The sequence below is a fragment of the Canis lupus genome, chromosome 2 (genome assembly GCF_048164855.1).
Source record: "Canis lupus baileyi chromosome 2, mCanLup2.hap1, whole genome shotgun sequence".
Taxonomy (NCBI): Eukaryota; Metazoa; Chordata; class Mammalia; order Carnivora; family Canidae; genus Canis; species Canis lupus.
Window position 1 is genome coordinate 17,374,112 of NC_132839.1, and position 24,421 is coordinate 17,398,532.

The 24,421-nt window shown below is 36.8% G+C and overlaps 1 long non-coding RNA gene across 1 annotated transcript in view; it reads left to right on the forward strand.

Annotated features, from left to right (window-relative positions):
* The window catches only part of LOC140613070 (uncharacterized), a 658,442-nt gene that overhangs the window by 555,723 nt on the left and 78,298 nt on the right, over window positions 1–24,421 (forward strand). Inside the window, exons 19-22 of the long non-coding RNA XR_012014181.1 lie at window positions 2,668–2,838; window positions 6,066–6,564; window positions 12,258–12,354; window positions 15,056–15,127. This is a non-coding gene — a long non-coding RNA (uncharacterized lncRNA). The remainder of the gene's footprint in view (window positions 1–2,667; window positions 2,839–6,065; window positions 6,565–12,257; window positions 12,355–15,055; window positions 15,128–24,421) is intronic.

The following is a 24,421-nucleotide window of genomic DNA, read 5'->3' on the forward strand; positions in this document are numbered from 1 at the left end:
TATTTAAACATCCAATTCTTATTAATGCACTAAATCATGCTTATTCATTATGCCTGATTTATCTACAGATAAATAGGGATGTATCAGGGTACCTGATTTAAAGGCTGCCATTTGACATTTACAGAAGGGAGAAGCTGGAACCAGGGATAATACTAACACATTTAACAGCCATGATCACCAATGAATGAATGGAAGCCAGTTTCAGGGTTGAGTCTTAGAGATTCCTATCATGCTAACTCTTAACACTTTGGTTGTTGAATTGTTGGGAGGTTGAGGTCTGAGTTAGAGGGCACCAGCATGTGCATGGAGGTGGGGGGAGGGGACTTGAGTTAGCATGGAATTATTCTAATACTTTAATAAGTGGATACATGTTAGTCTTGGGTAGAGTGTTGTCATCCCTTTCTAGTTTACACAGTGTGATTCACAGAGAAGTATCAGGATGACATGATTTTCCATGGTGGTTCCTAGTGAAATGTGTCCATGTCAAGCTTAGATCTTTTTAAATTGAGGTTCATGACTCTATGGTAAACAAAGCCTACCTTTGTCTGCAGGAGGTTTTTTATATTTTGAAAGCCCTGAATGTAGGATTGGGTTTTATTTGAACCATTTTTTTTGAACCAGTTATTAACTTAATTTTGGAGAAATCTCTTAACTCCCTTTCCTTATCAGAAAAAGAAGGGAATTGAATGGATGAGCTTTAAGCTCCCTTTAAGATTTAATATTCTCTACTCCTATTTAAATGCTAATAAGAGGGTTGGCTCAGTAGGCTAAGTGTCCAACACTTGGTTGTGGCTCAGGTCATGATTTCAGGGTCATGATCTCAAGGTTATGATCTCAGGGTTGTTAGATTGAGCCCTGCATGGGTCTTTGTGCTCAGCATGGAGTCTGCTTGAGATTCTCTGCCTCTCCCTCTGCTTCTTCCCCTGCTTATGCACTCTGTTTCACTCTCTAAAATAAATAAAGAAATAATTTTTTAAATAAATAAACAAATAAGTAAACACCAATAAAAAAGCTTATTTTGCCTGACACTTAGTAGACGATTGAATAAAAATCAACTCATCTTTTAGGATGTGTAGGAAAACAAACAGTATGACCAACTTCTGGGCATATAAACTATCCTTGATAATTCTGTACTCATTTTTTTCCACACGTCCAAAACATGTTTAAAGACTATCTAATTAAATATTCTTTTCTCCTTTAATCCAAATACAAAATCAAACAACGATTATGTAAAATGAATTGCTTTTCTCTATGTATTTGGCATTTAATTACATTCTGAAACATCACTATAGCCTTTCTGCAATGAGGGTACAGTTCTCCTTCATTATTCTCTCTGCTTGTATGGAAGACATAATTTCCAATGTTTATTTCAATTGAAAGCAGTTGAACTTTGTGAAAGTTCATTGTTTAGATTGCATTTGTCATTTTCAGAATCATGCAGAAGGAGCTATTTTTCACATTAATGACACCTGTGTAGTAAGTCAGAACTATTAATATGTGATATGATGGTCCATATCTCAGTGCAAAAGGAGGAAACAAGAAAAGATCATTTCTTCTTAAACTTTAAAAACTGCTCTGAAATTAATCCGGATCACACACGAGAATTCTGTTAGCCTTTGGCATTTCCACAGGTCTCCGAAGCACAACAGTTAAATTGTTTAGGTCATGTGGTTTTACCTTCACACTGATAACCTGTTTTACAGACAGCAGCTTTAGTCCCTAATGATCACATTTTGATAATGCTCTTACTTAGACACTAAATCATGATCTTTCACACAAAACTAAATATATTCCCCTTAAGGTTAAGACCAATATGCTGCCTGTCCTAATTATAGTATCAGTTATCATGTTTTAGGTCTTTTGTGACAAACATGTCTTTAATGAGGAAAGTGTCCTGAAAAAATAAGAGCTTTGTTTATGGTTGAGGTTCAATATATTTTTATTGACATTAGGTGTAATCTTTGTTGGTTCTAATTTAATGGGTTCTAAACCATGCAACTAATTAAAGAATAAAGCTAAGAGCCAGAACCAGAAAACAGAGAGAGGGACTATAACAGTGAAAATCCAACCTGATGTTTTGGCCAAAAATGTATTTGTTTCTCCATTTACTTTCCTACCCACTATGAAAGATATATTTATTCAGGACCTAATATTTTCTAGACAGTGTGTTAATTTTAGTGATATAAAAATGAAGGAAAATAGAATTTGATCCCAAGGGATTCATATTTTGGGGATATATCAAAGATATAAGTTATTATAATATACTCAAGTTTGTGAAACTAGACAAACATAAAGTACGATGGTTTATAACAGTAAGAAAAAATTATATAAGTTTTATCTATGCCAGGCAATCATCTAAGCTTTATTTATTTATTCATTTACAGATTTTATTTACTTTTTTGAGAGAGAGAGAGCATGTGGGGGGGGGGAGAACGAGAGAGATACAGAGAGAGATCACATGATCAGAGGGAAGGGCAGAGGCAGAAGCAGAGTCCCTGCTGAGTAGGGAGCCAGATGTGGGGCTTGATCCTAGGACCCTGGGGTCATGACCAGAGCCAAAGGCAGAGGCTTAACCAAATAAGCCCCCAGGTGACCCTAAGCATTTTATATTTAATATTTTATGATGAGTATAAGGTAAATACCACAACTATCATTGCTATCTTACAGATTGGAAACTGAAGTACAGGGAGGTTACTTGTCCAGTGCCACTCAACGATTCTGGGTCCTCTAAGAGGAATCATTTCTCACAGAAGGATGATTGAGCTCTCTCAAAGAAGAGATGGATTAGCTCCTGAAAACAGTTATAAAGGACCCAGTGCATGGCAACTACTAAGCCAAGTAGGTCCTTCCAAAATCATATCTTGTGGAAGGATGTTTCTATCCAGAGTATCAAGAATGTTTTATTCTGGCTATATGTCTCTTGTACTCTGAATAAAGGCTGCAGCAGGCACTAGTCTTAGCATCACATTTCCCTTTACAGATACACGTGTGTCACAATCAGTCCTTGATTTTTAGTCTATTTATTGAAAAGAGTTTACCAGCTGACAAATCCCCCCACTTTCCCATCTCAATCAATACTGTATTGGTCAGGTATCCAATAAGATCGATCGATCTATCATCTATCTATCTATCTATCTATCTATCTATCTATCTATCTATCTATGATCTATCTATCTTACAGGGACAGAGACAGAAAGATTTATTTATTAGGAGAAATTGGCTACATGACTATGGAGACTGAGAAGTCCCACAGTCTGCCACCTGCAAGCTGCAAGCCAGTAGTATAGTTCCAATCCAAGCATGAAGGTCTAATCCAAGGACAGGAGAAGACTGATGTTCCAGCTTAACAGGCACAAAGAATAAACTCTGCTTTTCCTGTGCCTTTTTGTTCTATCCTGGCTTTCAGTAGATTGGCTGATACCTACCCACACTGGGGGAAGAAGACAAGCTGCTGTACTCAACCTATTGATTCCAACGCTAGTCTCTTTGGGCAATGAATACCCTCAGAAACACACTCAGAAATAATGTTTAATCAAATATCTGGGCACCCTGTGACCCAGTCAAATTGACATATAAAATTAACCATCCCAAGCACCAATGCATGAAGTATCTGATTAGCACCAAGTATCAGAGACCCAAAGAGGGAGAGGACCTGCTGCTGGCAGGTGTCCAGGTACTTAGCTGTCAGCACACAGACATCTTTCTGGATGGTTCCCATTGCCTTGTGTTAGTTTGCTGACTCTGAGGAGTGCTAGGTAAACTTATGGTTCTAGTCAATCAAGAGAAAAATCATTAAGGGAAATAGTAATTCAGCTGGTATATGTGGAAACAAAGCTGGTTTTATACGGTTTAGAATATTACATGATCTATTTTCCACCTAAAATAGATTATACCCAATTTTGATGAGAAGGCAGGGGAATGAATTCACTTATCATAGTTGTAGGAATATAAACTGGTGCAACCTTTTGGGAAGGAAATATGCATATATTTTCATATGAAAAGCTATAATAGATGTACACAATGATAAGGGAACAGTTGTTAGTTAGAGATACTTTATTATAAAGAAAATATTGGAAAATTTTACCTGGTAATAAGGAGTTAGCCAGGTAAATATGTTTTATCCAAACAATGGGATACTATGTAGCCATTTAAATATCATATTGTGGAAGATTACTTATTGAAATAGGGAAAAGTTGATACTATATTTAGTAATGTGTGAAGAAATAGACTAATATTAGTGTATTATAAATGTATATCAATATATTCAATATATGATTTTTATAAAGAAAGTGAGTATGTATGTAATGCAGAAATATATGTGTATAAAATCTGTACATAGGTATTAATATATATATGTGTATATATATAGCCATTTTAGAAGATTATAAACTAATATTTTACTAGTGATAGAGTTGCAAGAATTAAAATTTCTTTTTTTGCTTGAGTATTCATTGACATGAGTTGTATAATTAGGAAAAAACCTAGATGAAAGGATAAAGAAGATGTGGTATGTATACACAATGGAATATTACTCAGCCATAAAAAATAATAAAGAATTGCCATTTGAAATGAGTTGGTTGAAACTAGAGAGTATCATGCTAAGTGTAATAAGTCAGTCAGAGAAAGACAAATACCATATGATTTCACCCACATGTGGAAAGAATTCAAGAAGCAAAACAGAAGAACATAGGGGAAGGGAAGGAAAGAGAGGCAGACCATAAGACTCTTAACTATAGGAAACAAACTGAGGATGGCTGGAGGGGAGGTGGGTTGGAAGGATGGGGTAACTGGGTGATGGGCATTAAGGACAGAAGTTGAAGTAATGAGCACTGGGTGTTATATGCAACTGAAGAATCACTAAATTCTACCCCTGAAACTAATAATACAGCATGTATTAACTACATTGAATTTAAATTAAAAAATTTAAAAAGGAATAAAAAAGCAATAATTATTGCACATATTAGTACTAGATAATGGGAAAGAAATCCAGATAAAATCAAATCAAATAAAATTTCTCACTCCTTCCTCATTAAATTACTTTTTATCATAGTTTTAGTAAACCTGGTCATTCTCATCCAGATTTGAGGTACTCTTTGCCCACATCATTTACCAATTCTCTGGCTAATGCCCTTTCTAAGGTCTTGAATAAAGATTAGTGTAGATTGTTTTTACTTCAGTTAACTAATCTACATTATTATCATCATTTTATCTGTGAAAAAGAGCTCATAATTAATAAAGGACAATGCTTTGCATTGGCATTAGTTTTATTTCAATATCTTCTAGATCAGGAGTCATTATATGACAATACTCAGGCTGAGGCTGGGTCACAGGTATGGAGCTTAGCTCTCATAGTATCCTCTAACATTTAAAAAACATGATATTCTTCACATAAAAATCCAGATATGAGATTTCTCTTGAAAAACAGATCACTCCCCAATGCAGTTAGAGTGCCTAGCAGACAGTGACTAGCTGGAGATGAGCAGCCACTGGCCTTTGTAAATGGCGCACTTGCTCCAGTTGGCCATGGCTCCCACCACTCTTTATTTTACCTCATATCTGGCTCAAATTCCTTGCCTAAATTTATAGGCCTTTTAGTGTGCTATCCTATTTTGAATCATCGCTGTTTTCATCATTTTTAAGGATAAGAATAATAGAATTGACTAATGATTATTGTATTTACTATCTTAAGTAAGATCATCTGATAACAATTGACCTTCTAATTGCAGGGTATATTTCTTTTTTACATTTCCAGAAAGACTGAAGAGAGAGAAAGAAAGAGGGGGTGGACAGAGAGAAGGAGGGAAGGAGGGAGGGAAAGAGAGAGAAGAAGAGAGAAAGAGAGCGAGAGAGACAGAGAGAGAGAGAGAGAAACTATATAACAAAGGCATTTATCAGAGGAGTACATGTAATGTCAAGAAAACTATTTGGAAGATTTTGTTTTTTTCTGGTTTACAACTTTATCAATGCCCATACAAAATTGCTTTATTTGTATTTGAGCAGTTCAATATTTATTCAGTTTGTGCTGTAAAGTAAATAATTGAGTTTTTTTTTCCAATTGCCTCAAGGTATATATAGAGAAAAATAATGAAATATTAAAAGGAAACTAGCTTTGCTAATTTATTGAGATAAAAAACAGAAAAGCAGACTAGCTGAAAGTCCTACAAGAGGACAGTGATGCTCCAGCCCATTGGGACATTGAGGCATCAACCAATGTGCCATTAAATAATAAAACCTGTGAGGAGGCAATGCGGGAGAATAAAAGCCTATTAAAGTGCTCCTAAGAGTTAAGACTCTTGCCAGCAGAGCCATCTGTCAAGAGATTATGGAGAAGGAAATTTCTGCAGGAATTTTCCCTTGGGACCAGATGAAGTGCCAAGAAAAGGTGTGTGGCATCAGGAGTGAAGACAAACTCTGAGAGTCTTCTGCAGCGCTCATCACAGAGAGGGAGCCCTCAAGCCACAGAGTCTCAGGGAAGAGGAAGAGCAGACCTGGAAGTCTGCATTGTCTTTGACTGGAGAACCGAAGTCACAGGAAAAAGAGTTCATGAAAACGAATCTCCTTAGGGTAAGTTAAACTTTGTTGTATTGGAGTCTGAGAATTTTCTGTAGTTCAAAGACAATGACTTAATGTACTGAATTTTAAGAGTACTGGTAATGATGAATATTAAGTTGATGAGTCAAATTGAAGAAGGCAATAAAAAATACTACAAAATCAATTTCCACCTGAGCAAAAGTGGAAATGTAATGTTTTTTTGTTAAATAATTGAATCTGTGGAGTTTGTGACAATACCTGAGATATTTATTTATAGGAAATCTACTAATATACTGTTTTTATATATTTCTTCCAAATAAATGCTGGATAAAAAGTAGTCAAGGTGGACTCATGAGTATTTGCTTCTAGAGAATTAAGTTCATGCCATGCTGTGAAATAATTAAAAACCATACAACCATGAAAGTTATGAGTTAATAATAAGGACAAATATTTCATGAAGTTCCTAGAATCATGTCAGGAAAAGCTACTTTATAAAATTCTGAATAGATATATGAGTTTATTCCCGACCTATGTTCCTATAGAGTACCATTTTGTGTTTTTTATTGATAATTATTCCTCATATCCTTTGTGATTGGCTTAGTTTTTTTCCTTTTTTTTTAAAGATAAAAATGTGAATCCTAAAAGAATAAAAATATCACTTATTTTTAATAATAAGATTTTTAAAAATAAGATTTTTAAAAAAAATCATAGATTTATTTGCACTATAAGGTAAATATTATGCTTTTATTCTTCTTTTTTTTTAGATTTTTTTTAACTCAGAAGAGTTGTCCCTTTACATGCCAGGAAAATAAACACGCATGAATGTATGTTTCAGCCTAATTTAGCAAATGTTTTTAAACCTATAATACTGATAAGAAATTGTTATTCAGAAATCAGGATTAAACAGAGTTTAATTCTATTTTTTTTTGTCATGATCAAAATTAAGACATTTTGTTTAACTCATTGGTTACTTAGAGAAATGGAGACGAGCAGACATATATATAAATTCTAAACAGGCAAGAAAGAATTTTATCTGTTGGGAAAGAACACAAAGTCAAATAAAACAGTTAGTTCTGAGTGATCACAGTCATCCGGTGTTCATGCTGGCACTGTGCCCATATAAGATTATTGTGTTTAATTGGAAAGACATTATCTTGTGAATTTAAGTCAAGTTATTCTGTGAATTCAATTATAGTGGACAATTAAGTTCAATAATACAGGCTTTTGATCTTTTTTCTTCTACAACAGAACAAAATAAAACAAAACAAAGTAAAAATCATTTTTGCCTGAATTATCAGGATATTTTTTAATTCTTGTTTTTTCATTATTTCATTCATTCTTCCATTGACTTGTTCATTCAACCAATATTTAGCAAGCAGCCTTTGGTTGGAGGATATTATTGGACTAGCCATGAAATAATGAATGTACATGGTCCCTGCTCTCAAAGGGCTTACAGTCCATTACATGGCACATAACTTATCCCTTCAGCTTCAAAATAATTTGAAAGACAAATATTATTTCACCAACATGAGTTTAAGGCTAACAGAAGTCAAGCAATAGCAATAGGAAGTGTATGTGAATATTATAATTCAGGACGTGTAGTACATTGATTTTCTTTGTACTTAATATTGGAAAAGTTTTACTTAAATTAAGGGCTGAAATGAGAATTATTTACTCTGCTCCTGTGTTTTCATTAAATATGGTTTGTGATTCTTTAAAAAAAATGCAGTAGATTAATTTTACATGTTGAAAATAACAAAGAATTTCTGTGCCACAAAATGTAGACTTAAATTCTACTGAAGATTTACAAATACTGCAATTTGTTTGTGATCAAAACTCATCCTTGAATATAAGGATACTTCTGTAAATAGAAAATCTATTTGAAATTGGAAATAAGATTTTTACCTGCTATATCTATTGTTCCTAAGATTGATTTGGGGGTATTTCTAGCATTTTTGGCAGTATTACAATGGTTGATCTTGAACAAAGTGATATTTAAGTTTTTGAGTTATGGAGATCCTCTCTCTGGGATCTTTGCCAGAAATAATGAAGTTCTTGCTTGGATGAATGGGTCTGGAAACTGTCACTTCAAATAAAATGCGCTTATTATAGAGCACTATCATATCCTTCCAAAATAATAAAATACTAAGTTCAATAGTCAATATTTTGATAATGTAACATATGTACAAAAGTACAAATATAACATTCTTTTCATAGAGAATGGGTTAGTCAGAAGGGAACAAATTGGAATTAAAGAACCATACAACTATTAGGAATAAAATCTGGAACATTAAGGTAATAATAGTTCAGCAGTCTGTGAGCAAAGAGAGGAACTATTTGCTCTTGACTTATTTTTTTTTTCAGATAAAATTGATATTAGGTTTCTAGTTGAGTTTGGTGTGTTTAATTTTTATGTATTGGTCAAAAAACATGTTCTTATACTACATTATTTTGAATATTTCCCCCTTTTATTTGTGTCTTGAGTACATGGGATAAAGAACACATCATTTTTGAGGCTCCCTGATTATTAAGAGGAATGGTCACAGCCTCCTCCCTACCTACCACCTTAACACTTTATATCCGAAGAAGTGATACCTTCCTAACCAAAACTTGGTAACACAACTACTGTTGAGATTTCATATATCTGTGCAGCAATGTGGGCTGCAGTTAAGCACAGGTTGCTAATATCAAACCTCCTTGGTTTCAGTCTTAGCTTTGTTAATTACTATTTTGTGAGGGTAAGTCTCTTACCTGCTTTCCTAAGCTATAAAATGGGCATAATAATGGCATTATTATTATTTTTTTAATAATGGCATTATTTTTTCGTGTGGATCAAATAAAATAATGTATGCACGGTGGCCATCAAATTGTAAATCCTCACAAATATTGATGATGGTGATGGCGATGGTGATGATGATGATGATAAATATTCAGACTTTTCCAGGGCCTTATCTGACTTCTTGCATTAGCCTCTAACTTTATCCAGTTTGGGACATCTTTACTGCATTCCATGCAAGCCACCAAAACAGCTTTTAGAAAGTGTAAATCTGATCTTGTTACTTTCCCAAAGTGGCACTACATTACCTTTGGCTGAAGACCCACATCCCCTACCATAGACCACAAGGCTCCTCTCTCACCCTCCTGGCAGTTTTTCACACCTCTGAGTCTTGGCAACCCTGGTTCCTCTGCCTAAAATCCTTCCTCTTTCCCCCCACCTGGCTAATTCAAACTTAACCTTCAACACTCAGCTCAAGCTGTCAGGAAGACTTTTCTGATCCCACCTTCACCCACCCCTCTGCATACTCAGGACTATGCATAGGTCTGTCTCAGCTCTAGTTTTCCAGTCTGTCAGCTTGTCATTTGCTTCAAAAGACTGTGAACTATTTGAAAACAGGGGCTATATCTTTTTTTCATTAACCCAGAATTTAGTACAATTTCTGTCACATAGAAGGTGCATAATAAATGCTAAAAGGTTGAATGAACATTCTGGGGAGCAGGCATGGAGCAGTGATTCTTCCCCCTTTACGGGTGCGTTTGTCTTCTGCGTACTGATGCCGTGCAGAGGTACTGACATAAACACAGGGACCCATGAAAGGTAAGGCAAGAATGGCCATTCTTGTTTTATCCTTCCAGCTGTTGAGCTGGAGTCAGAGGACCAGTTATAGTGCTTTTAATTTTAAACGTAATTAAAGAAAGAAACTCCACAGTGGTGATAGAGAATGGATTATTTTTGTTGAAAATTTTTTTTTTTTATCAAACTAGATGGCCCAATATATTACCAAAAGGGTGGTAAGAAACTTCTGGATCTTTGCCGTTTGCTCTTCTCTTAGAGGAATTATGTTGGAACTGGTGCTTAAAAAGTCAAGATTTTAGTGGTTGCTAGAATGATTATATCAGTCTGGATGTAAAGATGTGGTCTTAGAAAATAAGATTAATACACAAAAATATTTTATTAGGCAATTAGTATTGTTATGAATGAATTCAAAATGTTTATGGAAATAATTAAGCTGTGTTATGAGACTCATCTTAAAATTTTCACATTACCCTGACATTTTGAATATGAATTGGGATTTAATATAGTTTGCATATTTTTGAATAAGCAAATGTAGACGACTGAGGTGTGATTCCTTTTGCACCATTAGTAAGCTGCTTCTAGAAGCTCCAATTTTGAGTTTTCTGTACTTTGAAAAAAACTGTTTTCAAACTATAGCAAGAGCCTATAGATCCCCAGGTTCTTTCCTGCCCTCTCCTCTGGCACTTGTTAGGGGGCTCTGCTCTTGCTCCTATACCTAGAGCAGAGAAGAGGGAAAACATCTCATTATAGGCGTGCGCTAACTGCTGCATTGCTCATTCTGCTGCTAGCTGCAGCTCACTGGCCCCTGCTTTTTCTTGTCACCCATGCAGACATGACTCTGCTTAGAGCCTCACTTTTCAGGTTCTTTATCCCCAGGACAGTCTAGTGAAGCAACTCTCAGCACCAGTTAATTGTATAGGTCTTGTTCTAGCACTAAACTTGTCAGGCAGCTGTGCTATCTCCAGGGGGGTTTCTTTGTTGGTCCTTGACTTACTATGAAAAACAACTGTGTTACAAGCTGGTTTGGGACGAAAATATCACAACTCCAAACTAAATCACTATGCCAATGAGTTATACCAGAATCATCATAAATTAGAATAAAGCTATACTACTACCTGATGGAAGTATTAGTTTTTCTTCTAGCCTTTAGTCTTTATGATCAACTCAGACAAGTACCAAGGATTGTTTTTTATTTTCATTTTTATTTTTAACAATACTGACTGAAAGTCCACTATGTAACAATATCTTGAGTTCAAATTATACTCATTGGGTAAATGAATCTACATAGTAAATTCACTGATTGCTTCTTTATGGTTCCAGGACTTGGCTTAACCCTTGGGGCATAATAGATACTTAATCTTTGTAAATACTTGAATATATTAAAGAGAATTGGACTATGTGGTATGTGTAGGCAACTTGGAGAAACTGTGTAAATTCTATTTCATTTTTAGGAGAAAAATGAATGGGTATAGAAAATAAGTGACAGACCATTGGGTTTCTCTGAGACCTTTCAATGGGAGGATAGTCACAGGAAGGAGCCTCTGAGCCCCACTCTGGCATCTCCCAAACTGTGACTTTTTAAAGACTACCTCTAAGTCATATTGAGGTTAACTTATTGTGTTCGTTTTTTTACCAGGCGAAAATTAACCAAATTTTCATTCAAAGTTATGTTTTCTATTCTATGAAAAGCGGTTGTCAATGAGACACTCAAGGTCAGAGTTGATATCTGGCTTTATCTTCCTTTAAAAATGAATTTAATGACTTCATTAAAATCCAGGGATATATGAAAGGCAGCAATACTATCACTCAGCTAACAGAGATTTACTTATCAGAATTTCAAACAAGGAATTCATCAAGCTACAAATTTCTTCCAAGGAACAGAACTGTCCTGTATTCAAAGAGCAGAGGGCCATATCTCCTGTCATGCCCTTGATGACAATTCTGACGTTGACACTTATTCTAGTATAGGGCTAAAAGAAGGCTGCTTCCTGTCTCAGCTAGCTCAAGGTCCAGGAATCGATCAAGAGAAGGCAGACGTAAGGATTTCCTCTTCTTTAGAAGCCAGAGCATCCTGGCATGACTATTTTGAATCAGGTTTCCAAATTCTCAAGTTAACCTATGTAAAGGTCCTTAAGGCTGTTTATCCTTCTAGGTATCCTCAAGGCTGAGAAGTGGCCTTTGAGTAGAGTCAGCTCCCACAGTGGCTCAAGACCCAAGGCAATTCAAGAGAAAAAAACAAAACAAAACAGGTAAGTACAAGAGACAGTAACTAAGGCTTTGACAGATAACCACTGAAGGAAAAAGCACACACACACACACACACACACACTTGCACACACACACATACCCCACTTATGAAGAGATTGAGACATAATCTGGCAGTGATTTTTTTTATCTTCAATAAAGAACTAAATTCTTTAAAGAAAAATGGCATAATTAGAGTAAGACTATTTTGACTCAAAGAATCTATGGTTCTGTCAAGTTGACCTTCTTTTTGACATATTTGTCTTTACCTCAAGACCTTTGCACCAACTCTTCTGCTACTTGAATGGTTTTCCTCTGTTTTCACATGACTGACTTCTTGTCATCATTTGTAATTTCCAACTTAAATATCGATTTCCTCAGAGAGGATTTTCCTGACCACTGGAAAAAAAGCAGCTCATTACTCACCTGACATCACCCTATTTTAATTCTTTGCATTGTTATACTCATCAGTATCTAATATTTTTTATTGTTTGCCTTTAGAAAATGTGTTTTTTAATCTTCTCCCTCACTTTGGCATAACATAAAATCCTATGAGTACAGGTTCTTGTTTTTTCCCTTTCTATCACTTTGGTTGACACATAATAGATATCCAATGAATATTCACACAGTGGATGACTTTTTCATTACCAGAGGTTAAAAAGTTACTTGGATTATAACTGATTTTTAACAAAGAGTTGTTTAACTGCAATTGAAGACTAATAATAATGGGAGGGGCAGATTCCAATAGATCTATTTCTTTTTAACTCTCACAATTGCATATTCTTCTTCTGTTTGCTAATTTGGTGTGAAATGGCCTTGATTCTTTGTCTTAGCCATTAAAAAAAATCAAACTGTTTCTTACAAGTTTTAGTGAGTTTTAGCATTATATTGATGTTTGATTTAAAGGCTGACATGATTTCTACATATTTCACAGTTGATTAAGCAACCAATCAGAAATACACAGAAGGGTCACATTTATGACATTCCTTTACTTTTTATATGATATATATAGACCTTTAGATGAGGAATATAATATTTAGATTAAAAATGCCATGGCATTACTTTTATTTTGTTGTGTTGCATATTGCTTTCCTCATTAGTGTTGTCACGTATGTGGTTTACCTCTATTGAATAACGAATGACAAGTGAATGCCATTTAAATTTAATACAGAGTTTAGTTATCATGGCTTTGTGATGATAAGCAGGATCAATAACAAGCAACCGACTTATTCTCATATTAGGTTGAATTATAATTGTCAAATATTTATCAGTTTTGCAAACCTAGTGATCTCCTAAAATAACCCCGGCTTGACAATCTCCTATTAACATCAAGAGAGTGTTGTGACACCTGATTCCAAAAAAGTACTGAGTATTACTTAAATATGCTGACAACAAATCTGCACCAATTGACAAAAACAGTCAATGCGGAAGAAAGCCCAAGAAATGAAGGGAGCATATTTGGGTAACTCTAACATACCCCCATTAACAGACTTGAGATTGAGATTGGCATATGCAAAAATGTTGCTCTTTCCTTAATCCACCATACCAGTGTGTTTTAAAAAATTCTATTATCAACCACTAGCTCCCCTAAAATATACCTCGAGGCCCACTTCCATTCTGCCCATAGCACACAGTGTGTCTGTGACTCAGTCCTCATGCTGTGGTTCTTACTTGAACATGGTGAAAAACCGCGTGAGGTGCTCTGGCCCCCACTGCATCCTGGACCCCAGCATCCTGCTAGATTTTGCTGACATTAAACAAAATCTTTAGGGTTCAGGAAGGTTGGGCAAAGACATCAGAGGGAAACATGCAACAATGTGGAACATTGCTGCTTGGCCTGTTGGGCTTAACGCGCCAAAATAGCCCAGAAGGAATAGCAGAGCCTTTTGAAGTAGCTGAGATGCTTCCCTGATGTCACTTCTCTGAGTTTTAGATCAATGCCTGGAAGATGAATCAGAACATGTGAGGAGAGTCACTGAGGGGAAATGTGTTGGAAAGGTTGCAGGAGTGAAGCACCCAAGCCCGGAGAAAAGGTGGGGTGAGATGTGCAAGCAGGAAAAAACAAAGGGCTGAGTCATTGGAGGCCTAATTGACAATGGCACAGCTGTGACAACAATTTGCCGGCGGCCTGACCTATTTGATGAAAGGGCCTCCGCTTTCCTTGGAACCTCAGAGTTGCAATGGCTCATAGAAACGCACCACTCATGTTTCCAGCTGGCTCAGCCTCATAAATACCTAAACTCACAAGATGACATTTTTAATGCTCTGCAATTGCTATTCTGCGTTTATATTTATTGCAATTCAACATATCCATTAGTGCATCTATCACTGATAAGTTTGTCACTGCTTCAGGAATACAGTCCATCATGCTGCATCAATTTTACTTTACAAGCTATTAATGTACTATAATGCAGCTTATAACATCGTGGGGATATATTTGATTAGGGAGGTGCCAGAGTCAGTCAGATTGAACTGAGACCCAAAATCTTTATTTGTTTATTGTAAAGATGAACAGCCTTGGTGCATAGTGAATGTGTTAATATAACAGGTGTATCTTCTTCACTTTCTCAAGCAGGCACTGAAAAGAACGAATTTAAGCAATCTATTTTGACTCACAACAGACTTACAATATTTTGTTGACACTTGACATGTTTATTCTTTTAGCAAAATTATAATCATGTTTTAATATTTCCTGCATGCAATTAGCAGCTTTATTCAAGAGACAACGATGGCATATGAGTCCAGAAGATAGGACCAACTATGGCTTTCTGAAATGAGGTAAATAAACATATTAAAACTTTAGCAAATAAAACAGAGCTTTTTAATACACGAGGTATTTCCGGATGCTGTAACAATTTCTGTGAAAAATAAACAAAACAAAAGACACCTATAAAAATATTTGAAACTGTCTAGAAATTAACAGGTCACATGAATATGAACTATATCATTTCATTCTATAATTAGAATCTGGCAACTCACCTTTGGTGTCCATGGCCTCCAGAGGCTGAACTAGGTCAGTACAGTGTGAGCTATTCTAACATTTCTGGCCATAATACAATTCTTGAGCCACATTTTAAATCTTATTGTACCAATTGCAAATTATAAAGGAAGACTTATGCACTTAAAAAAAATCTGTTCGTGAAGTGTTATCAAACCCACCTGTGAAAACTGCTTTTTAGAGAGTTGAACACGGTAGTCAGGCAGATGTGCGCTTGAACCCTTACTGAGTTACTTTTCAAATGTGTAGCATCAGGCAAGGTAATAATTTCTTTAAGCCTCAGTATTTGTTTACTGAGGATAATAAGACCCAATGCATAGACTGTTCTTAGAATTCAAGTGAGATACCCGGTGTGGTATTTCTACACAATGTCATGCACATAGTTACTGGAAAAAATTAGATGGCCCTGTATATGATTTTACAAGATGATTGCCAAGCCCGGACTTAAAACATCTAAGTTCAGAGTATCATACCTGTTATATAAAAACATGATATATGGGATCCCTGGGTGGCGCAGTGGTTTGGCGCCTGCCTTTGGCCCAGGGCGCGATCCTGGAGACCCAGGATCGAATCCCACATCAGGCTCCTGGTGCATGGAGCCTGCTTCTCCCTCTGCCTATGTCTCTACCTCTTTCTCTCTCTCTCTCTCTCTCTCTCTCTGTGTGTGTGTGTGTGTGTGACTATCATAAATAAATTTAAAAAATCAAAAATAAAAAAAAATAAAAACATGATATATAATACATCTGCACAGAGAATCTTTGGTAGGCCCTACAAAACGTGGACATCCGTAATAAGGTAGGGTAGGAGCACAAGATTCGCTTTTCACATTATGTCCTTTTATGGCATTTGATGTCTTGCTATTTGTCCATATTATTTTTATGGTAAAATCCATAGTTTAATTTTTTTAAGGATATAATTCACTAAAAACATCAACACATTATCTGGCACATAATGAAAACTCAGCAGATGTGGGCTGTTTTTATAATGGCAATTTTACATGCTCCTCTTCCCCCATGAAATGTGACCGGCATCTTTGCTGCTACTTTATTAAGTAGTGTGAGGTCTGACTCTGAGTTTTTAAAAGTGGAAGTTGTTTGGGAACAGGCAGATTTATGAAGTCGGTGGGATAAACGTCTCCAAGTGTGTGTGTCAGGAGGCCCCGGCAGTGTGAGGGGCTGCTTCCAGAGACTCCGAGGCCTGTGAGGGCATTTTCAGAAACACGGTGTGCAGGAGGAGGGGTCAGATCAGGGTTTCCCATCTTCCAGGAGGTGTGACAGGTTCAAGTCTGTGTGGAGGAGGACCAGCAGGATGGCCCTGGGAGCAGGGTCCATATCAACACCAATAGCTGAAGGACCTGAGGACCTGGGGAGCTGAGGAGAGGGGGCCCCCTCCTAGTGACAATTCCAGGGCTGCCACACAGAAGAGGGATTCGACTTAATCTGTGTTAGTTCCTGAGGGCAGAACTGGGACCACTGAGTAGAAGTTAAAAAAAAAAAAAAAAAAAAAAAAGACCTATTTCAGCTTACAGCCGCAGCTAAAACCCAGCATGTCATGATTTATAGCAGCAAATGCTACCCTAGGCAAGGATAGACTTTTCTGTTAAATTCTGAAGATAAAATGTACCAAAGCATCTGGATTCTTACAAGGATAATGTCCCAAACCTAAACTGAATAAATAATCCCTGCAGATACGGTGTTACAAAGGTTAGATACATCTAGAGGATGAACTCTGCGTCTGCTGCAGGGCCTGGTGCCATCCTTGGCTCTGGCTCATTGCCGCCCCCACCTGTATTCAGAGCCCATCAGGTATGATCCTGCCTCTGCAGTGCTTTTACCCCATCCCTCCATTCTGGTGTCACAATTTACAGAGTTCAATACTGGGCACCCCTGCCTGCTGACGCTTGGCTTGTCTCTCTGCCTCCAAATCCCATACCTACCCCCCTTTTAATCCCTTGTGGCCTCGTAAGATGTGTTTCTTCTCATTGCAATGTAAACTCCTTGAGAGTCTAAGTGCAATAGATATTTGCTTTCTAGAGTAGAATAAACCTCAGTAGATTGAATTACACCCCTTTGTGGAAGAGTTAAGGAGGCAATTACAGATTTAAATAGTAGAAAACCATTCACTACCTCTTTCTGACCTTTAATCTTGCCAGAGATCATCTATCTCTGATGGTGGTAAGCAACAAGAAAATATGAAACACATAACCAGAAGAGGATCTCTCTCTCTCTCTCTCTCTCTGAGAGAAAGAGAGGGAGAGCCTACAAGTGAGCAGGGGGAGGGGTGGAAGGAGAGGGAGAGATTCTCAAGCAGACTCCCTGCTGAGCCCATCTTGGAGCCCCATCTCACCACCCTAAGTTCATGACCTGAGCCACAATCAAGAGTCAAGAGCTTAATGGACTCAGCCACCCAGATGCCTGGGGAAGAGGACTTTCAGATAACAACACATGTCTAAACCTGTGTCACTCATTAAGGAGTCCTCCTAATAAGGATGTATATTATTCTTCAGTGTTTCTAGGACTGGGTTAAGGGTAGTTTTGGATTTATGCATGGGTACTATTTCAAATATTTTCCAATCATAGCTGTATACAGATTGACCAGTACTGCCTTTAATGCTGACACAGATTTGGGGGCCTCTACTATGCTAGACATTGACTCTAACTGTAGGGAACTCATTATCAGTCCTGGAAGTACAATGAGCAGAGGCCAACCTCAAGAAGGCACAGGGATACAATACTTTGCTTACATTGGGTAGTCCAACAATTTCCCTACGAGTGAGTCTTGGAGTTATGGATGTGTCACTCATCCATTCAGGCTAGTGGAATCTTACAGATGTCAAGTCTTGTCAACAGGCATCCTCATTTTTCTCTCTGGTCTCCTATATCCTGTTCAAAAGTATATTTGAAAGTTTTAAATAGCCAATGCAGGTTTCATAAACACTTTACCTAAAATGAGGCAAGCAGGATAGGAATTTAGCCTATGCATCAAAAGGGGTGGAACCTCTGAATCAGGTTCAAATGTTACAGTAAACTACACCAAATGTTTGCTCTAAAGTTCCAAAAATATAGCTCAAATCTGAAAATCTAGCACATCAAAAATAGCCTGTATCAGAAATACTTTTTAAAAAAACTTCCCATTACTATTTATTTAGGGAACGAAAAGCAACTGTACTGATGGGAAGGAAAAGGCATTACTTCTAAAATTCCACAAATCAAATTTTTCTTACACCTTACTAGAAATTGTTCTTGCACTCTTTAGCTCAATTTAATAAACTATTGTCATTTACATTTGCTCTGTGCCAGGCATAGTCCCGATTGCTACTGGATATACACAGATTAGACAAGTCATTCTAGACAGGGCAACTAAAGTCTAGGCAACTGACATCTTATCCTAATCCTTATCTGGATTGTATTTTCACAATAATTTATTTATTTAAAATATTTTATTTTTTTTATTCATGAGAGAGAGAGAGAGAGAGAGAGAGAGAGGCAGAGACACAGGCAGAGGGAGAAGGAGGCTCCATGCAGGGAGCCTGACGTGGGACTCGATCCTGAATCTCCAGGATCATGCCCTGGGCTGAAGGCGGTGCTAAACCGCTGAGCCATCTGGGCTGCCCCACAATAATGCATTTAATTTTTAAAACATCTATTATCATGAGCTGTAACTCCCTAAAGGTAAGAACCTTTTCTGTCTTATTAACAAGGTAACATCTAGCACAGTGATTGCCACGTGATAGGTGTTCAAAAAATGTTTGCTGAGTGGATGAATTAGTAGATGACCAAATTATTGTATTTCAAAGTAGAGTAACATAACTTCTTTGAAAGAAATCCCCATAAAGCACTGGGATTCAAAGATAGGCATGTTACATTAAAATGGACATGGGTGGGCATTAGTGAATGTGTCGTTTGAGATAGCCACTAAAAATTTATTATCGCATGAATAGAGACTTGATCAGATTGAGATATCCCCTCTCCATCCCAATACATTCTAAAACTACAGTTTAACGTTTTGATCTCTGAAATGTCTCATTGGGTGGAGGAGAGATATGCAAAAGACAATGTTTAATTATTGCCCCAACTTGCACCTACCTGCAGAGCCTGTGCCGTCATTGTCACCATCCTTCCTAAAACAGAGAGAGGGAGTGATCTTTGCTTGTGTTTATAGATGACAGAGCTGAAGGTATTTCATGCCATGTGCATGAGTGCAGACCACAAGATCAATGGAGCCCTGCAGAGAGTTCCACAGGCACAGTGTGAATGACTTAGTCCTTTCCTAGCCTAGGAGCTGCTGGTGGGCAATCCTTTTGCTGTTAGCCTACCACTTGTGTGTTTACTCTTGGGCAGTGTGACATTATTCCTCTAGCGTGAGCCACCCCATTCTGAGTGCTTCATGCCAGCATGCACTCCTGTTGCTACCCAGAAAATGACAGCTTTTCCACATTGCCTCTGGTGGTGACTCACAGCATCCCTATCACTTGTGATCAATGGCTTTAGCTCCCCTTTCCTCTGTTTCTTTAACATCTGCCTCTGTTGGTTCTCCTCACACTCTTAGCTCAGCAGTCCTTGGTGGTAATAGGCTTGGCTTTGATGCCAGTTGGCTTGCAGAGTAGGAACTCAGTGCTGGTGACCCCTTCTTGTCATTTGAGGTTACGCAGTCATTACTGGCAAAATAAACACAAGATATCCTGAACTAGGATGTGACTTGGAAATGTCATTCTTGATAGGGCTGGATCAATCAAGAAATTTGGGGTGATTCCATTTGTTAGGAGTTAGTAGTTTGGTACCCTGTGTATCGATGCATCTTTCTAAGGATCTCATTAGCCCTGAATTGCCTATTGGTATTCTGAATATATGCTACTCCTTTGTTGCACTGCATATGCATGATATATTATCTCCTTTGGATTTGTGATGAACAGCACCATGTAAACTTCAAAAATAATCCACAATTGCTGATTTTCTCTTTCTGGGGATTAACTAGTACATATTAATGGCCATAGGACTTTAGAAATCACAATCTAATGATATGTAAGAGCATCTGAGGAATTTTCAAATGGCATTTCCATGTTCTTTATCATATCTTCTAATATAGTCAACTCAAGGCATATTCCACTTTCTGGTGTCATTTTGAGATCAAGCTTAGGAGTCACACTAAATCTAGGCAACACAATACCACTAATAGCAGGGTGTCTAGTAACATTGGCTATGTACATATCTAAACTTCAACCAATATTATATTTATTATTTATAATAATAAACTAAAAATTTCATTCTCTAACTTCCATTGACCATCTACTGACTAAAGCTTATGTTCAGTTATAATAAGCAGCAGACAAGGATTATTGCTGGAAAGTGTAGTCTCTAATTTTAAAGATCAGTACTATACATTTTCCCAGAGAATCTAAAAAGTTCCTTAAAACTCTTTTTTTCTATCTTAATTCAATAAAGTGGATGAAGTATGTAGATGTCTGTTAAGCTATTTTCAGCTTGGGTAAGTGTAAATGTTAAACCCAAATGCCAACTTTTGATTTATTTCAATGAGCCATGCTGTCTCTTTAGTATCAAACTATTAACACATGTAAAACTGTGAAGAGAGGTTAATATGCAATATTTTCATCTACTTGACGTATTTCCTTTGACTTGATAATAAATGCCCTACCTACATGAGTCAAGCCTTTTTTGGTTCTAAGTCCAGTCATTTAACCTACCTCCACTTAACTAATTCTCTAGATTGATAGATGCCCTCTCTTTCCCCTATAAAATGCACTAAAGCCCACAGGCTGCTAAATGCAAGTGTTAGATATAAGTTCTTCCCATCATTTTTACACACCTTGTTTTCTCTTAGTAAGCTGAATGCTTTTAAGAGTTAACGATGTTTGTTTGCAAACCTGGTCATTTTATTTTGCAGTATCATAATTACATAATTTAATTTAGTATCTGTGTCCTGATGAATTAAGGTGAAAAAGAGAGAGTAGTTTGGGATTACAACTAAATGAAATACTTGGGAAAAGTTGGTAAGGGCAAATTGTTAAAACAATATTGCTCAGACAGAGTGATGTATGAAAGCACTGAATTACTATATTATACACCTGAAACTAATATAACACTATATGCTAACAAACTGAAATTAAAGTAAAAACTCAAAAAACCCAATATTGCTCAAGAATCAGGTGTGGGCAAGACAACTATGAATCCCGAAAAAAATTATAATTTAGAAGACTTATGTACCCAGATTGCTTTATATTTAGCTCAAAACTCTATTTCACCTTTAAGAAGGCTAAATTCAAAATCATGGTTATTGCATTTTGGCTGTGGCTTGTACAAGAATAATAGTAGAAACTCCAAGTAACAGATACAAAAACAATTAGAAGTAAATATATACATTTTAATATTTTAAATTAAGGGCATAAAAGTGTCTGTTACCTTTATGAATTCCGAATTGAACAGCTTTTTCATTTAGCCAACCATCTCTTGGTTTAGCTTCTTTTGGAAAATAGATATCTCCAGTAAAAAGCAGACTCTGGCTTGCAGATTTACTAGACTAATACTGGGACATTATTGAATCCAATGATGAGCTAAACCATAATCTTGGAAACCAAGGAGGCAGGAAAGCTGGGGGAAGCTCAGAAGCAGGAGAGTAGTTTGTGACTATTCTTACTACATTCCTACTCACATGAGCCCTAGCACATTTCAGTCTGTGTCTCTAGATTTTATTTTATTTATTTTTAGTATTTTTAAAGTTACTACAGTGTAGTTGACCTAGAACATCCTATTAGTTTCAGGTGTACAACATAGGGAGGGATTCAACAATTCTATACATTACCCAGTTCTCAGCATGATAAGACTAGTCACAATCTGTCTCTAGGTTTTACGTTTCAAGTTTCTGGAAAGGAGAAGCTGAATCTGCTATTCTTGAATAAGCCACCTATTCTGAATTAATCATTTATATTCTAGAGGAAGAGGTTGGTTTTATAGTCATGAATCAAGAACTATTTTTGGAAAGGGATAGCTGTCATGAATCCTGCACCTGCCCCCAAGAAGAATGTACTACACCCTTAAAATTGATTAAGAATTAGAAAAAAATGGAAAGACATTTAGTAGTATATATAATGAGGGGGAATTTTCTCCACCAGAATTCTGGGGACCTTCTCCCAAAGCTGAAGGAGGTTAGAGTGCAGGATGAGGGTATAATTCCTGAGGACATGACAGGAAGAAAGGATCACCTATAGGAAAATGGGGTCTTTGGACGGTAGGGTATGAGTAGCAAGGGTCTAAAAGAAGGAAATCAAAGGAAAAGCAATATGGTGCTGAATGGCTTGGAACTTGGAATGAGAGAGAGACAGAGACAGAGAGGAATAGAGATAGAGATCTTGGCATCTGTCTTACGTATGGAACGCTGAGGAGAAAGAAGGTCTAAAGGAGCTTTTTTTTTTTTTTTTTTTAAAGATTTTATTTATTCATGAGAGACACACAGAGAAAGGCAGAGACATAGGCAGAGGGAAAAGCAGGCTGCCTTTGGGGAGCCTGATGTGGGACTCAATCGCAGGACCCTGGGATCACGACCTGATCCAAAGGCAGAAGCTCAACCATTGAGCCACCCAGGTGCCCCGAGGACCTTTCAGAACATTTTTAGAGTGAAACAATGCATCAATACCTGTACTCTCCATTAAAAAAAGAAACAAAACAAAACATGTCAACATCATTTTTAAAGGATTTCTGATTGTTGTTTTGGATGAGGGAAAGCAGGTCACTACAAGGCGGCCATAATTATTTATGCTAAAATATCAATAATGTAATACATACTGACCACAATAGTTCAGATTTAGTACTGCTTTTGGAAATCATTGGTGTTCTTCTTTACTCAGAAAAGTTGTATCCAAACACGTTTACACCATTCAAAGTAAATACAGAATTAGACACCCAGTTTCTAGCCCTTATTTCTACAATTAATAGGTCTACAAACTAGTATTTCTAAGCCTCCTTTTTGTTACTCATAAAATGTGGCTGATAAATATGAATATCAAATCAGCTGACATGTGCAAATGTGTGCAGTACAAAAGCAAAATATTCTAGCATGAAATTATTACTTTTTGTCCACGGACCTAGAATCCTAGAAAGGTAGAGATAGAATAAAACAAACGTTAATAAACATTATTGATAAATGGATAGAATCCATTCTGTAGTTTTTACTCACTTCTCCTTTATTACCCCCTCTGGAAGATCACAAAGATCACTCATGTTTCTCTTCTCTGGCTTCCTCAACACATTCAGGTCTTCTCTAGTTTCTCCCCACATACTTCCAGATAGGATACAGCCTCTAGTTCTCTTCCCACACAAGCCTGAAACAAATGTGTGGTGTCTTTTTCTTTTTAGGGTTTTATGGCCTAGAGCTATTTGGAAATAAACACAAAGAACAAAAATAACACTTTAGAGAAGTTACCAATTCTCGAGATACATCAATTGGGCTTTTGTCTACATGGAAGCGTCTGTGTGTCTAGCCCATCACAATTTCTCATTAGCTTTTAACTTTAGAAGGTCTTGGAGATGTTATTATACCCTTGGTATTTCATTTTTTTATCTCTGGGTAGGACTTCTAAGGTCTTGATACAAGTTTTCCAGTTCTTGAAGAAAACTGGATTTGAATAACCTCCTGTTTCCTCTCCTCTTCCTGTCCTCACACCCTGTTTTTGTCTATGAGGTGAAACCGACTCATTATGGATGACAATCTGAGAATTCTGTTAGGACAAAATTGCAACATCCCAGTGTGCTCAGCATCGAGCAGATCCTTTGCAAATTAAGGAAACTCCTAACAAGTACCTGCAATTTTAATATCCCTTTGTTTCTTAGAGAAAAAAAAAATCACCTTAGGTCATTTTCGACAGATATAATTTGGGCCTCCTGTATGTGCTGGATGAAAAGGGACATGTATGAATTAGTTTTTACTGCACTCTGTATTGCAAAAAGATTATAGCTTTCCATAAACTTAACTCATAAAATGACATTCAATATAAGTTATTTCTTTCCAGAGAGATTCCCATGGAATGCCTCTAGTTTTAAAATAGTACTCATTGTTTATTGAAC